The 14,113-nt window shown below is 48.5% G+C and overlaps 2 long non-coding RNA genes across 2 annotated transcripts; both read right to left on the bottom strand.

Annotated features, from left to right (window-relative positions):
- Positions 1-1,622: 1,622 nt before the first annotated feature.
- Positions 1,623-2,063, bottom strand: LOC115531942 (uncharacterized). The gene is made up of 3 exons (XR_003973969.1): positions 1,986-2,063; positions 1,859-1,905; positions 1,623-1,791 (listed from the first exon to the last, which is right to left on the bottom strand). It is a non-coding gene; the product is annotated as an uncharacterized LOC115531942 (long non-coding RNA).
- A 4,320-nt stretch (positions 2,064-6,383) lies between these two features.
- On the bottom strand, positions 6,384-6,878 carry LOC115531977 (uncharacterized). Its single transcript, XR_003973972.1, has 3 exons — positions 6,801-6,878; positions 6,674-6,720; positions 6,384-6,606 (listed from the first exon to the last, which is right to left on the bottom strand). It is a non-coding gene; the product is annotated as an uncharacterized LOC115531977 (long non-coding RNA).
- Between the last annotated feature and the right edge of the window lie 7,235 nt (positions 6,879-14,113).

Below are 14,113 nucleotides of genomic sequence, written 5' to 3'. Positions count from 1 at the left end.
GGGGCTTGTAGCTAGGATGTTGCTGCTGGAGCTGCTGCTGGGGCTTGTAGCTAGGATGCTGCTGCTGCTGCTGCTCGTAGCTAGGCTCCTGTGGCTTGTAGCTAGAAGGCTGCTGCTGCTGGGGCTTGTAAATGGGATATTGCTGCTGCTGCTGGGGCTTGTAGCTAGGATGTTGCTGCTGCTGCTGGGGCTTGTCGCTAGGATGCTGCTGCTGCTGCTGGGGCTGTTGCTGCTCGTAGCTAGGCTCCTGGGGCTTGTAGCTAGATGGCTGCTGCTGCTGCTTCTGGGGCTCGTAGCTAGGATGTTGCTGCTGCTGCTGCTGCTGCTGCTGGGGCTTGTAGCTAGGATGATGTTGCTGCTGCTGCTGCTGCTGGGGCTTGTAGCTAGGATGATGCTGCTGCTGCTGCTGGGGCTTGTAGCTAGGATGATGCTGCTGCTGCTGCTGCTGGGGCTTGTAGCTAGGATGTTGCTGCTGCTTGTCGCTAGGATGCTGCTGCTGCTGCTGTTTGTCGCTAGGATGCTGCTGCTGGGGCTGGTCGTAGCTAGGCTCCTGTGGCATATAGCTAGAAGGCTCCTGGGGCTTGTAGCTAGAAGGCTGCTGCTGCTGCTTCTTGGGCTTGTAGCTAGGATGTTGCTGCTGCTGCTGCTGCTGGGGCTTGTAGCTAGGATGTTGCTGCTGCTGCTGGGGCTTGTAGCTAGGATGTTGCTGCTGCTGCTGGGGCTTGTAGCTAGGATGTTGCTGCTGCTGCTGGGGCTTGTCGCTAGGATGCTGCTGCTGCTGGTCGTAGCTAGGCTCCTGTGGCTTGTAGCTAGAAGGCTCCTGGGGCTTGTAGCTAGAAGGCTGCTGCTGCTGCTGGGGCTTGTAGCTAGGATGTTGCTGCTGCTGCTGCTGGGGCTTGTAGCCAGGATGTTGCTGCTGCTGCTGCTGCTGCTGCTGGGGCTTGTAGCTAGGATGTTGCTGCTGCTGCTGCTGCTGCTGCTGCTGCTGCTGCTGGGGCTTGTAGCTAGGATGTTGCTGCTGCTGGGGCTTGTAGCTAGGATGTTGCTGCTGCTGCTGCTGGGGCTTGTAGCTAGGATGTTGCTGCTGCTGGGGCTTGTAGCTAGGATGTTGCTGCTGCTGGGGCTTGTAGCTAGGATGTTGCTGCTGCTGCTGCTGCTGGGGCTTGTAGCTAGGATGTTGCTGCTGCTGGGGCTTGTCGCTAGGATGCTGCTGCTGCGGTTTGTAGCTAGGATACTGCTGCTGCTGCTGCTGGTGGTCGTAGCTAGGCTCCTGTGGCTTGTAGCTAGAAGGCTGCTGCTGCTGGGGCTTGTAGCTAGGATGTTGCTGCTGCTGCTGCTGGGGCTTGTAGCTAGGATGTTGCTGCTGCTGCTGCTGGGGCTTGTAGCTAGGATGTTGCTGCTGCTGCTGCTGCTGGTCGTAGCTAGGCTCCTGTGGCTTGTAGCTAGAAGGCTGCTGGGGCTTGTAGCTAGAAGGCTGCTGCTGCTGGGGCTTGTAGCTAGGATGTTGCTGCTGCTGGGGCTTGAAGCTAGGATGTTGCTGCTGCTGCTGGTCGCTAGGATATTGCTGTTGCTGGGGCTTGTAGCTAGGATGTTGCTGCTGCTGGGGCTTGTAGCTAGGATGTTGCTGCTGCTGGGGCTGCGGCTTGTAGCTAGGATGCTGCTGGGGCTTGTCGCTAGGATGCTGCTGCTGGGGGTGGGGTTTGTAGCTAGGAGGTTGCTGTGGCTTGTAGCTAGCAGGCTGCTGCAGCCCATACGTAGGCATCTCCGGCTCAGCATATCCGATCCTGTAAGCTGTTGTGCATACTTGTTAGCACATGGATACCTGCCTATTTAAATTAATACTTCAGCCTGAACTCACCATGTACTTGACAGCCCACATCAAGGAGTAGAGACAATTGAAGTACCCTGTTATATGAATAAAAACATATTTTAACATGTCCATGCCATTGATAACAAAATAAAGTACTCCAAAATAAAGAATTTACCTCATCATTAAAGCCATTGTTGAGGTGGCGAGCAACTGTAGTACGCCTGTGAGCCTGCCACTACAACTCCAGTAAAATGAGGAATGCTGCTGAAGCTTTATATAAGGATTCACATCTAATCCCATTCTGATCAGGCACTGATTGGTTTGAAACAAGGTGCAACTCAATCATAATCAGTGTGCCTAATGAGTTGGAACAGCAGACTTGACAACTATGCATGTTGTTCATGATGGAGTCCGCAGGTATCAGGATTATTAAACATGTATGATTGAACTGGAAGCACTCTGATAGAGCGGGAAAACCCTATGGTGTCAGAGATCCACGCAGTGTTTGGTAGCAAAGTAGATGTGGATAAGTGTGGCTAGTATTGGTTAATCCACCCCCCACCTAGTGGTTAACTAGGGCTTATTCTTCCTTGGTCTAGTTGAGAGTATCCTGCTCCTTGTTTTAATATTTTTATTACAAATAGCTAATATTGACTGTAGTTCATAGTGTTGAGTGTTGTGTTTCAGAGTGAGTGGGGGGCTCTGGACATCGTAGTGGAAGAGCTTATGTGACCAGACCCCATCTCTAGGACCCTTTTAACATGGTATGGGCAGCCAGGTGAGAGGAGAAGCCTCCTGCTAGAGGTGGAACAGTGGGCCAGGCCATTGAATGTTCTGGTTCTTCAGTCATTTGACCACTTGTAGAGTAGTGCAACCTTTTGTATCTAAATTAGTGAACGTTTGAATTTCTGTATTGCCAGACGTGAATTTTAAAGAGGTGAATTCAAAACACATTCAGATGACGTCTTGAAATAAGGAGGCTGCTGCTCGTAGTTTGGGGGCTTCTGCTGGTGTTCAGGAAGCTGATGCGGCTGGTAGCTAGATACTAAAGATCTAATAAAAAGACTCCACACTGAACTGTAGCGTTGCATTAGACCAAAGCAGCGGCTCCTGAAAAGGCATCAAAATAGGTTTCTGCATTTGCTGCTGGCTTCCAGCCTAGCCAATGACTAATTTGACCATTTAAAAGTCCTATTTTTATTCTTTTGTCAAATTTGGACATTAGAACCATGTCATGGCAGGAACACAATTGAGAACTTTATATCATTGAAGGATTTGATGGAATTTTCAATGAAGCAAAGGTACAGAATGCAAACTTCTGAGTTGCTGTTGGGGCTTGTAGCTTGGATGCTGCGGCTGGGGCTTGTAGCTCGGATGCTGCTGGGGCTGCTGCGGCTTGTAGCTAGGATGTTGCTGCTGCTGCTGGGGCTTGTAGCTAGGCTGCTGGGGCTTGTAAATGGGATGTTGCTGCTGGGGCTTGTAAATGGGATGTTGCTGCTGGGGCTTGTAAATGGGATGTTGCTGCTGCTGCTGGGGCTTGTAAATGGGATGTTGCTGCTGCTGCTGCTGGGGCTTGTAGCTAGGATGTTGCTGCTGCTGCTGGGGCTTGTCGCTAGGATGCTGCTGCTGCTGCTGCGGCTGTTGCTGGTCGTAGCTAGGCTCCTGTGGCTTATAACTAGAAGGCTCCTGGGGCTTGTAGCTAGAAGGCTGCTGCTGCTTCTGGGGCTTGTAGCTAGGATGTTCCTGCTGCTGGGGCTTGTAGCTAGGATGTTGCTGCTGCTGGGGCTTGTAGCTAGGATGTTGCTGCTGCTGCTGCTGCTGCTGGGGCTTGTAGCTAGGATGTTGCTGCTGCTGCTGCTGCTGGGGCTTGTAGCTAGGATGTTGCTGCTGCTTGTCGCTAGGATGCTGCTGCTGCTGCTGCTGTTTGTAGCTAGGATGCTGCTGCTGCTGCTGGGGCTGTTGCTGGTCGTAGCTAGGCTCCTGTGGCATATAGCTAGAAGGCTCCTGGGGCTTGTAGCTAGAAGGCTGCTGCTGCTGGGGCTTGTAGCTAGGATGTTGCTGCTGCTGGGGCTTGTAGCTAGGATGTTGCTGCTGCTGGGGCTTGTAGCTAGGATGTTGCTGCTGCTGGGGCTTGTAGCTAGGATGTTGCTGCTGCTGCTGGGGCTTGTAGCTAGGCTGTTGCTGCTGCTGCTTGTAGCTAGGATGCTGCTGCTGCTGCTTGTAGCTAGGATGCTGCTGCTGCTGCTTGTAGCTAGGATGCTGCTGCTGCTGCTGCTTGTAGCTAGGATGCTGCTGCTGCTGTTGCTGGTCGTCGCTAGGCTCCTGTGGCTTGTAGCTAGAAGGCTGCTGCTGCTGCTGGGGCTTGTAAGTGGGATGTTGCTGCTGCTGCTGCTGGGGCTTGTAGCTAGGATGTTGCTGCTGCTGCTGCTGCAGGGGTTTGTCGCTAGGTTGCTGCTGCTGCTGGGGCTGTTGCTGGTCGTAGCTAGGCTCCTGTGGCTTGTAGCTAGAAGGCTCCTGGGGCTTGTAGCTAGAAGGCTGCTGCTGCTGCTTCTGGGGCTTGTAGCTAGGATGTTGCTGCTGCTGCTGCTGCTGGGGCTTGTAGCTAGGATGTTGCTGCTGCTCCTGGGGCTTGTAGCTAGGATGTTGCTGCGGCTGGGGCTTGTAGCTCGGATGCTGCTGGGGCTGCTGCGGCTTGTAGCTAGGATGTTGCTGCTGCTGCTGGGGCTTGTAGCTAGGCTGCTGGGGCTTGTAAATGGGATGTTGCTGCTGGGGCTTGTAAATGGGATGTTGCTGCTGGGGCTTGTAAATGGGATGTTGCTGCTGCTGCTGGGGCTTGTAAATGGGATGTTGCTGCTGCTGCTGCTGGGGCTTGTAGCTAGGATGTTGCTGCTGCTGCTGGGGCTTGTCGCTAGGATGCTGCTGCTGCTGCTGCGGCTGTTGCTGGTCGTAGCTAGGCTCCTGTGGCTTATAACTAGAAGGCTCCTGGGGCTTGTAGCTAGAAGGCTGCTGCTGCTTCTGGGGCTTGTAGCTAGGATGTTCCTGCTGCTGGGGCTTGTAGCTAGGATGTTGCTGCTGCTGGGGCTTGTAGCTAGGATGTTGCTGCTGCTGCTGCTGCTGCTGGGGCTTGTAGCTAGGATGTTGCTGCTGCTGCTGCTGCTGGGGCTTGTAGCTAGGATGTTGCTGCTGCTTGTCGCTAGGATGCTGCTGCTGCTGCTGCTGTTTGTAGCTAGGATGCTGCTGCTGCTGCTGGGGCTGTTGCTGGTCGTAGCTAGGCTCCTGTGGCATATAGCTAGAAGGCTCCTGGGGCTTGTAGCTAGAAGGCTGCTGCTGCTGGGGCTTGTAGCTAGGATGTTGCTGCTGCTGGGGCTTGTAGCTAGGATGTTGCTGCTGCTGGGGCTTGTAGCTAGGATGTTGCTGCTGCTGGGGCTTGTAGCTAGGATGTTGCTGCTGCTGCTGGGGCTTGTAGCTAGGCTGTTGCTGCTGCTGCTTGTAGCTAGGATGCTGCTGCTGCTGCTTGTAGCTAGGATGCTGCTGCTGCTGCTTGTAGCTAGGATGCTGCTGCTGCTGCTGCTTGTAGCTAGGATGCTGCTGCTGCTGTTGCTGGTCGTCGCTAGGCTCCTGTGGCTTGTAGCTAGAAGGCTGCTGCTGCTGCTGGGGCTTGTAAGTGGGATGTTGCTGCTGCTGCTGCTGGGGCTTGTAGCTAGGATGTTGCTGCTGCTGCTGCTGCAGGGGTTTGTCGCTAGGTTGCTGCTGCTGCTGGGGCTGTTGCTGGTCGTAGCTAGGCTCCTGTGGCTTGTAGCTAGAAGGCTCCTGGGGCTTGTAGCTAGAAGGCTGCTGCTGCTGCTTCTGGGGCTTGTAGCTAGGATGTTGCTGCTGCTGCTGCTGCTGGGGCTTGTAGCTAGGATGTTGCTGCTGCTCCTGGGGCTTGTAGCTAGGATGTTGCTGCTGCTGGGGCTTGTAGCTAGGATGTTGCTGCTGCTGGGGCTTGTAGCTAGGATGTTGCTGCTGCTGCTGCTGGGGCTTGTCGCTAGGATGCTGCTGCTGGGGCTTGTCGCTAGGATGCTGCTGCTGGGGCTTGTCGCTAGGATGCTGCTGCTGCTGGGGCTTGTAGCTAGGATGTTGCTGCTGCTGCTGGGGCTTGTAGCTAGGATGTTGCTGCTGCTGGGGCTTGTAGCTAGGATGTTGCTGCTGCTGCTGCTGGGGCTTGTAGCTAGGATGTTGCTGCTGCTGCTGCTGGGGCTTGTAGCTAGGATGTTGCTGCTGCTGCTGGGGCTTGTAGCTGGGATGTTGCTGCTGCTGCTGGGGCTGGGGCTTGTAGCTAGGATGTTGCTGCTGCTGCTGGGGCTTGTAGCTAGGATGTTGCTGCTGCTGCTGCTGGGGCTTGTAGCTAGGATGCTGCTGCTCCTCGCGCTTGTAGCTAGGATGATGCTGCTGCTGCTGCTGGGGCTTGTAGCTAGGATGCTGCTGCTGCTGCTGCTGCGGCTTGTCGCTAGGATGCTTCTGCTGGGGCTTGTAGCTAGGATGCTGGGGCTTGTAGCTAGCATGTTGCTGCTGTTGCTGGGGCTTGTAGCTAGGATGCTGCTGCTGCGGCTTGTCGCTAGGATGCTTCTGCTGGGGCTTGTAGCTAGGATGCTGGGGCTTGTAGCTAGCATGTTGCTGCTGTTGCTGGGGCTTGTAGCTAGGATGCTGCTGCTGCTCGCGCTTGTAGCTAGTAGCTTCCTGCTGGGAATTGTAGCTAGGAGGCTGCTGCAGCCCATACGTAGGCATCTCCGGCTCAGCATATCCGATCCTGTAAGCTGTTATGCATATTTGTTAGCACATGGAAACCTGCCTATTTAAATGAATACTTTAGCCTGAACTCACCATGTACTTGACACCCCACATCAAGGAGTAGAGACAATTGAAGTACCCTGTTATGTGAATAAAAACATATTTTAACATGTCCATGCCACTGATAACAAAATAAAGTACTCCAAAATAAAGAATTTACCGCATTATTAAAGCCATGGTTGAGCTGGCGAGCAACTGTAGTACGCCAGTGAGCCTGCCACTACAACTACAACTGCTGAAATGAGGAACGCTGCTGAAGCTTTAAAGAAGGACTCACATCTAATCCCATTCTGTTCTGGCACTGATTGGTTTGAAACAAGGTGCAACTCAATCATAATCAGTGTGCCTAATGAGTTGGAAGAGCAGACTTGACATCTATGCATGTTGTTCATGATGGAGTCCGCTGGTATCAGGATTATTAAACATGTATGATTGCACTGGAAGCACTATGATAGAGCGGGAAAACCCTATGGTGTCAGAGATCCACGCAGTGTTTGGTAGCAAAGTAGATGTGGATAAGTGTGGCTAGCAATGGTTAATCCACCCCCCACCTAGTGGTTAACTAGGGCCTTTTCTTCCTTGGACTAGTTGAGAGTATCCTGCTCATGTTATTTTGAGTATTACATGATGTTGCTGCTTTAGTAGTAAAAAAGGACATAGCTCATGTATTGACTGTAGTTCCTGGGCATCGTAGAGGAAGAGCTGATGGCGCCAGTCGCCAGACCTCATCTCCAGGACCCTTTAACCTGGTCCGGGCAGCCATGTTGAGTAGAAGCCTCATGCTAGAGGCGGAGCAGTAGGCCTGTCTGTTGATGCTCTAGTTATTCAGTTGCGTCTAAATGGGTGAACATTTGAGTTTCTGTAATGCCATGTGAATTTCAAAGATGTGATTTCAAAAACACATGACCTTGTCTTGAAAGTTTAAAGAGGCTGCTGGAGATATGGGGCGGCTAGTAGCTTGATACTAAAGATCTACTACAAATACTGTCCATGATGAAACGTAGTGTTGCATTTGGCCATTCAAAGCAGCTCCACCTGGAGAGGGATCAAAATGGGTGTCCACATTTGCTCCTGGCATTCAGCCTAGCCAATGACGAATTTCACGGTTTAAAATTTATGTTTTTATTATTTGCTGTACAAATATCCAATTTGGACAGTAAAACTAATGGCAATAGCACGTTTGCACAGTTATTGACCACTTATCTTGCAGGATTGGATGGCATTTCCAATGAAGCAAACGACACAATGTAATCTTCATAAGGTACAACTTTTGTGTTACTGCTTCTAGCTAGGCTAATGCTGCTGCTGGGGTGTCTAGCTAGGCTAATGCTGTTGCTGGGGCTATTGACTGTAGTTCCTGGTCTTGAGTAGTGTTAACTCTGTGTGATGGAAAATCTACATGTTGTTACGTTTTTGGTCTATCTATGAACTTAAGTTGTGTTACTATTTTGTGTGATGCATATATTGCCTGCCTTCTGCTCTCCTTTTGGGTCATTTAAAGTGTGAACGTTAGAGGGTCGTGTGATGCATTTTATTGCCTGCCTCTTCCTATCTTTTCGTGTGTTGTAAATCAGCTTTCAAGCCACGCTTTGATGTATGGGCTTGTTCCACGACCCCCTAGCTAGCGTAAACGAAGAGGGGGTTAGGTGGCACGGCCGCTACCCCCTCCAATGGCATCCAGGGGAGCTTCAGTTGTAAAGATAACCATCTGGTCGAAGTGAATAAGAACTCATTGACTTCAAACACTCAGGGGACTTGTCTGAGCGTACCTTCAGAGAATGAAGTAACACGCTAAGAGGAGCTCCCATCTGAGGCCTCAGATTATTGTAATGTATGCCTGTTATGTTGTTTGTTGATGCATGTTGTGATGTATCTTTGTTCGTACTTTTATTACAAATATATATAACCACTAATTGTCAACAGTATTGTGTGCTTTTTTCATCTAAATATCTCATCTGCTTAGACGCAATATCTGATACAGAAATTGCCATAACAGTTGGGGGCTCGTCCGGGATATCTAACCTGAAGATTCTACGAAATATCAGCTTCCAATACAGGTCTGAGGATTCGTTCTCAATCCCAAAGCTCTACCTCGCCTCCAGGTGACTGTAACCAGACTGTTTTATGGCCAGAGGTCGAGGAAAGGGTGCCTGTGGGGATAAACTAGTGGTTCTTCAGTACGGTATCCAAAGGAAAAAAGAATTCGAGCAGGTGAGATCACAATACTGTTAAAGCTTCAAAATAAAATCCGTTACAGGAACGGTATATAAATGTTTCGGTAAACGTAAACTTATATCTGAACTTAGGCCTCGTTCAAAGAAACTCTGTTATAGGAACATGCGGTAGCTCCGTTTCGCGTCCGTCAATATATATATGGCTATATAGGTAACAGAAAGGCCAGCTAGGGTCTGTCAGGGACGGTAAAGGGAAACCCGTTGAATCGCGGTTGGTGTTATACATATATATAAATAATAATAATAGGTATTCATTAATAAATATATGTATATGTGTGTAGTAACAAGGAGGTTTCGGCGATATTAGATAATTTGTTAAATAATAACTAGTGTAAAAGGATCTAAAATATGGGGAACAAATCTGGAAAAACGGAGATAACGGGACCTGCGAAGGTGATGTTGGAGAAGCATGGTGAAGCGGCTCTGGAGGGTTTAAAACATTGGTGCAAACTGGGTTTTCCTGAAATGGGGAGTTTTAGCTTAAAACGGTTGTTGAAGTTTTAATTATGTTGGTGTGCATTTCATTTGAGGGAAAGAGAGAGCCAGGATAGAGAAAAAAAATCAGCCAGGGACAGAGAGCGTAGAGAGTGTAGGAATATTTTGATCTCAATTTCACCCGAGATGTAGACCCGGACCTGGACTGCACCGGCGGACCGCGTGCGAATCCCCCTTCACCTCCACCGTATGACGACGACGCCCAGGCCGCCGCCCCATCATTCAACCTCTATCCAGACCTCACGGCAAAGGAGGCACCCGCTAACAGCGCAACAGGGGTTATGGCAGTCCGGCATACGTTTTCCGTGCATGGAGACCCAGTGACTTTAAGGACATAGCAGAATGTCTCCCGGACCCATCTGCAGTGGGAGGGGAATCCCTCGCTACAGCCATTCTGGAAATGGCCCATTACCCATCGGCGAACCACGCCAAGTCAAACTGGGCCTAAGGTGGGGTCGTATTCAAGGCGACATTCCCGGGAGAGACCAAGCTGATATAATGTTCGTGGAGGCGCCGGACGGCAAGGACGACCACAGGAAAGTGGGGAAGCACAGAGGCAGGCCTGCTTTCGTTGTGGCGTCATGGATCCTTGGTTCAACGATTCTCCCAAAAGAATCGACAAAGACAATGGAAGGGCCGGCTGGCAGTTCGCACCTTCCCGTGAAGTGACTGTGAATCATCCAAGAGGCAGAGGTGGAAGGGGGCATTCGCATTGACGGGACGCAGGCAGGCCAGGTCCAAGGAGGAGGTATGAGCACCATAACACATAACACAAACACGCAAAATGGTCTCAACGTCACAACGCACGCAAGCACCATATCCAAATGATTGTTGTATGGTTCTCACCAGCCTTACGCAACCTAATCAGTTAAATATTTATTATGTTACGTATTTTAGGAACACAAGCTGTATTTCCCTCACTTAACCAATAGGGGGTAGGACCAAACATATAAGCCGTAAATACTACACATAGCCACAAGGGAAAGCAGGACATTACTGAAGGCTGCAATAGATACTTTAGCCACAGAGGGCAGCATCACAGACCAGGCGAGGAAAACCGAGGATTACGTCACACCGGTTCCTCTCCAAGTCTTCCGGTCCTCGCTGAGTCCATAAGAAGCTCACCTGGCCATGAAAACAATAGAACTCTCCCGGCAGCGATTAGACATACGTGGGTTTGTGGCTAGGATCAGCTAGGAGAACACTCTCGCACGTGCTTAGAACACATCTTCAATCTCTCTTTACTTCAGAGCATCAGTTTACCATACCGAAAATACTTTATACAAATAAAGTCTCTTTAAAGCTAAAAATAAATAAATAAATAAAATACACAGTGATCTTAAAATAGAAATAATTATCTAGACTCCACATCATGAACGGTTGGCCTTTAAAGTTGTCCATAGCGAGCATACCGCTCGTCCACAGAAGTCCGGGGTTATCCAGGCCTGGGGATTCTTATTAGAAGAGTTCTGGGATAACCTCCAATAGAAGAGTCCCCCCCAATAGAGGATCCTGAGGACAAGCGGTAGAAATGCATAGTTCAACAGACCTGACGAGGTCCAAAATACCAAAATAAGAAAGAATACAAATTTCATTGCAAACTATGAAAATAATAAAAGTCTTCACGTAATCTATGGTTAATAATTGGCAATATTTACAATTAAATTACATAAGTAATAAAAAGTAATCCGTAATTCATAATTTTGATTAACAATATACGTGTTACGTTTTTCTTTACACGCCAAGACAGTGGATACTCGATTATTACAATATATCACAACCAGTTTAATGGTCAACCAAAACGCACAGCCGTACGTAACCCCGACTGTCCCCAACTGACAACGTTACGGTAACAACAGAAGTATGATGCCTAATATTGAAATGGAGATTTTTAATATTAAGATATTTTGATAATGTTAAATTTAAGTTTTGTATGTTTGTATTTTCCCATGTGGTCTTGTCACCCTGTTATTCTGCAGGGTCGTTCAAAATCCTTTGAGGTTAGTGGAAATCAGTTCTCACTCTGTTCCTCTGTTGTCCAGTGTTGGTTTGGACCCGTTATCCTTGATCCCCAGTGAAGCGCAGAGACGCAAGTGATAAGGAACGGCCAACCCCATATTTATGACATCTTAAGGAATGATGACTTAGATGCCCATATGGTTAACAAAGGCTTTTGGTTTGTTGTGAGGCAGCTGTCCTCAGCAACACTTCTGAATGTGTAAGAACTCCTGGCCACTCAGCGGACCTTTCTGCGGACCCTTTAGAAAATGAAGAGCTCCGCAGGAAGAAATCCCATGTGAAGTCTCAAATTGTTAAATAATATGCTTATTTTTAGGGCTGTTGATGCATGTTATGATTATTCTTCGTTCGTGCTTTTCTTAAGAATGTGTATATAGAGATAAAAATAAAATGAAAATAAAAATATAGAATGAAAACAAAGGGTGGATTCATATACCATGTGTGAATGTCCTCTTGTGTGTGTCAGAGCCACCAAAATAATGGAGGTTACTCGACTGTTACATACACGAGGGGATATTGAAAACATCTCACATATAAAACTAAGATAATTAGAAAATGGTTCATTATAATTAACTTGTAATAACATTTGCTTCACCCAATAACTTCTGAATTTTTCTTTTAGGATATAATAGAATAATATAATTAGAATATCACCCTATATTTAATGCCCAGATGTGCATAATTCAGATGACTCTTATTCTACCTAGTTTAGATCGATTTGATGTTGACCAACAAAAAACTAGATAATTATAATAATAAATACTGTTCAAGTAATGGTATAGTTTGGTCTGGGACCTGCGTAGGTAAAAAAAAAGCTGTTTTGGAAATAGTAATGGACGTGTCCGGGACATGTATAGCTATAAATAAGTAAAGATAAAACTGCGTTTTACTTTACTTCACTTTGCTAAGACATATGCACGTTTGATGTGGTATGCAAAAGGCAGAGAACAAGGCGTATACACGTTTGATGTGGTATGCAATGTACATAGGAGTGAATCTCTCTAAAAGATCCTATCGAGAAACCCCCCCCAACCCTGTCCTCTCAGGTCCAGTCGTCAGACCCCCCCCCCCCTCTCCCCATCCTTTTGTATTTGTTAAAATGGTGAATGTCTCGAAGTTAAGCCGAGACCACCATAAGGTATATGGTGAATGTGCCGAAGTTAAGCCGGGCCACCATAAGGTATTATTTATTTATTCTCTCTCTCTCGCTCTCTCTCGCTCTCTCTCTCTCTCTCGCTCAAGTGTGGACAACATCAAATGCGAGCAATAGGTAGAATAAATGAAGATTAGGTCATCCAATATACATAGTTAGTGTAGGACGATCAGGTAGTATGATGAAGGTAACTGTTATTGTGAGATACGGTTAACACAGAACTGATATTGAACATGCACATTTTAACATTGTTATTTCCCTTTTACATCTTTTTGGTTATAGAAACTTGATTGCACTACGGTGTTGTTAGCTTTGGTTGTCATTCAATGCGCATGGCTGAAGCATGCGCAAGGAGGGATGTAGTGTGCAATTAAATCAAAGTAGATACTATAAAACAATTAAAATTAGAATTCATGGAAATATGTTTTTGAACAACTAACTGCTGTACATGAGTTTGTATTTCTGCAATAGAAACAAAAGTTGTATTCCCAGATCACAGACCAGAAGCCGTCCGATCCAGAGGACCCTTCACCAACGTCGGCGACACCTGGCGAGTGGATCTGGGTGAAAAAACACCATCGAAAGAACCTAGAAGACCGGTGGGAGGGGCCATGCAAGGTACTCTTGGCCACACCCTTTTCTGTTTCTGTAGAGGACCGACGCGGGGCCCAGTGGCACCACCTGAGCCGGTGCCGCAAAGCAGATACTCCTGGCAGATCGTGGACTGAGACCCTGACCGACCTAGCTGCACTCCAAGCCAAGGACAAACACTCCTCATCCCAAGACGATGGGCCACAGCGTGCCCTTGGGAAAGTACCTGGTAGGATTCCTTCTGGTAGTCCTCTTCCAAGAAGGAGCGGGAGACAACATCGCCAGGTACCCACCGCCTAAACCAACAACAACAGGTCAGGTCTCGTTAAGGTACTGTCGAGGGATAGAAAGTATCTTTGAGCTGAATTTTTGTGATATGCTGCCCTGTGGGACCAGGAAGGACCGGGTCTACCAGGCAGAAAAGAACATGTGCGTAAGCACCAGACGAGACGGTAGCTACATGAGAGATTATTCCTGCGAGGCGTGGTTTCAGACATCGTGGCTTACCCATCCTGGGTACAAGGAGGGCTATTATCCCCTGTGGTCCAACTACAAGGAAATCCAAAAGGGAATCTCCCTTACCAGAAGATTATATATGGCTATAAGGAAGTCTGGAGCAATAATGGTCTAGCAGTCAAGGGAGAGTCAATATTCATAAAGTTAAGGGCAGATTTACTCATTCCCGAAAACATATCTCATAAGACAGACAAAGGCCTGGTTTTTCTAACGTTAAGGGCGGATACTTATGGGGAGGACCTAAAAGTAGTTATCCATCTATCAGGAGTTGCATGCGGGCCCAATAAATTTCCATCTAGAGGGACGTATGATTCCTTAGAAGCGCCACATCTCTCACCACCCCCGGTAGTGCACCCAAATGGAGGGACGCACGAAGAATATTGGGAGGTGAAGACGGGTGAGCTTGATCAGAATATGTGGTTAAAATGGATGAACTACACGGCCCGGGCCCAGGGCAAGACCAAC

Source organism: Gadus morhua, chromosome 19 (assembly GCF_902167405.1).
Source record: "Gadus morhua chromosome 19, gadMor3.0, whole genome shotgun sequence".
Taxonomy (NCBI): Eukaryota; Metazoa; Chordata; class Actinopteri; order Gadiformes; family Gadidae; genus Gadus; species Gadus morhua.
Note: the sequence above shows the minus strand (reverse complement) of the source record. Positions and strands in the feature narration are given on the sequence as shown.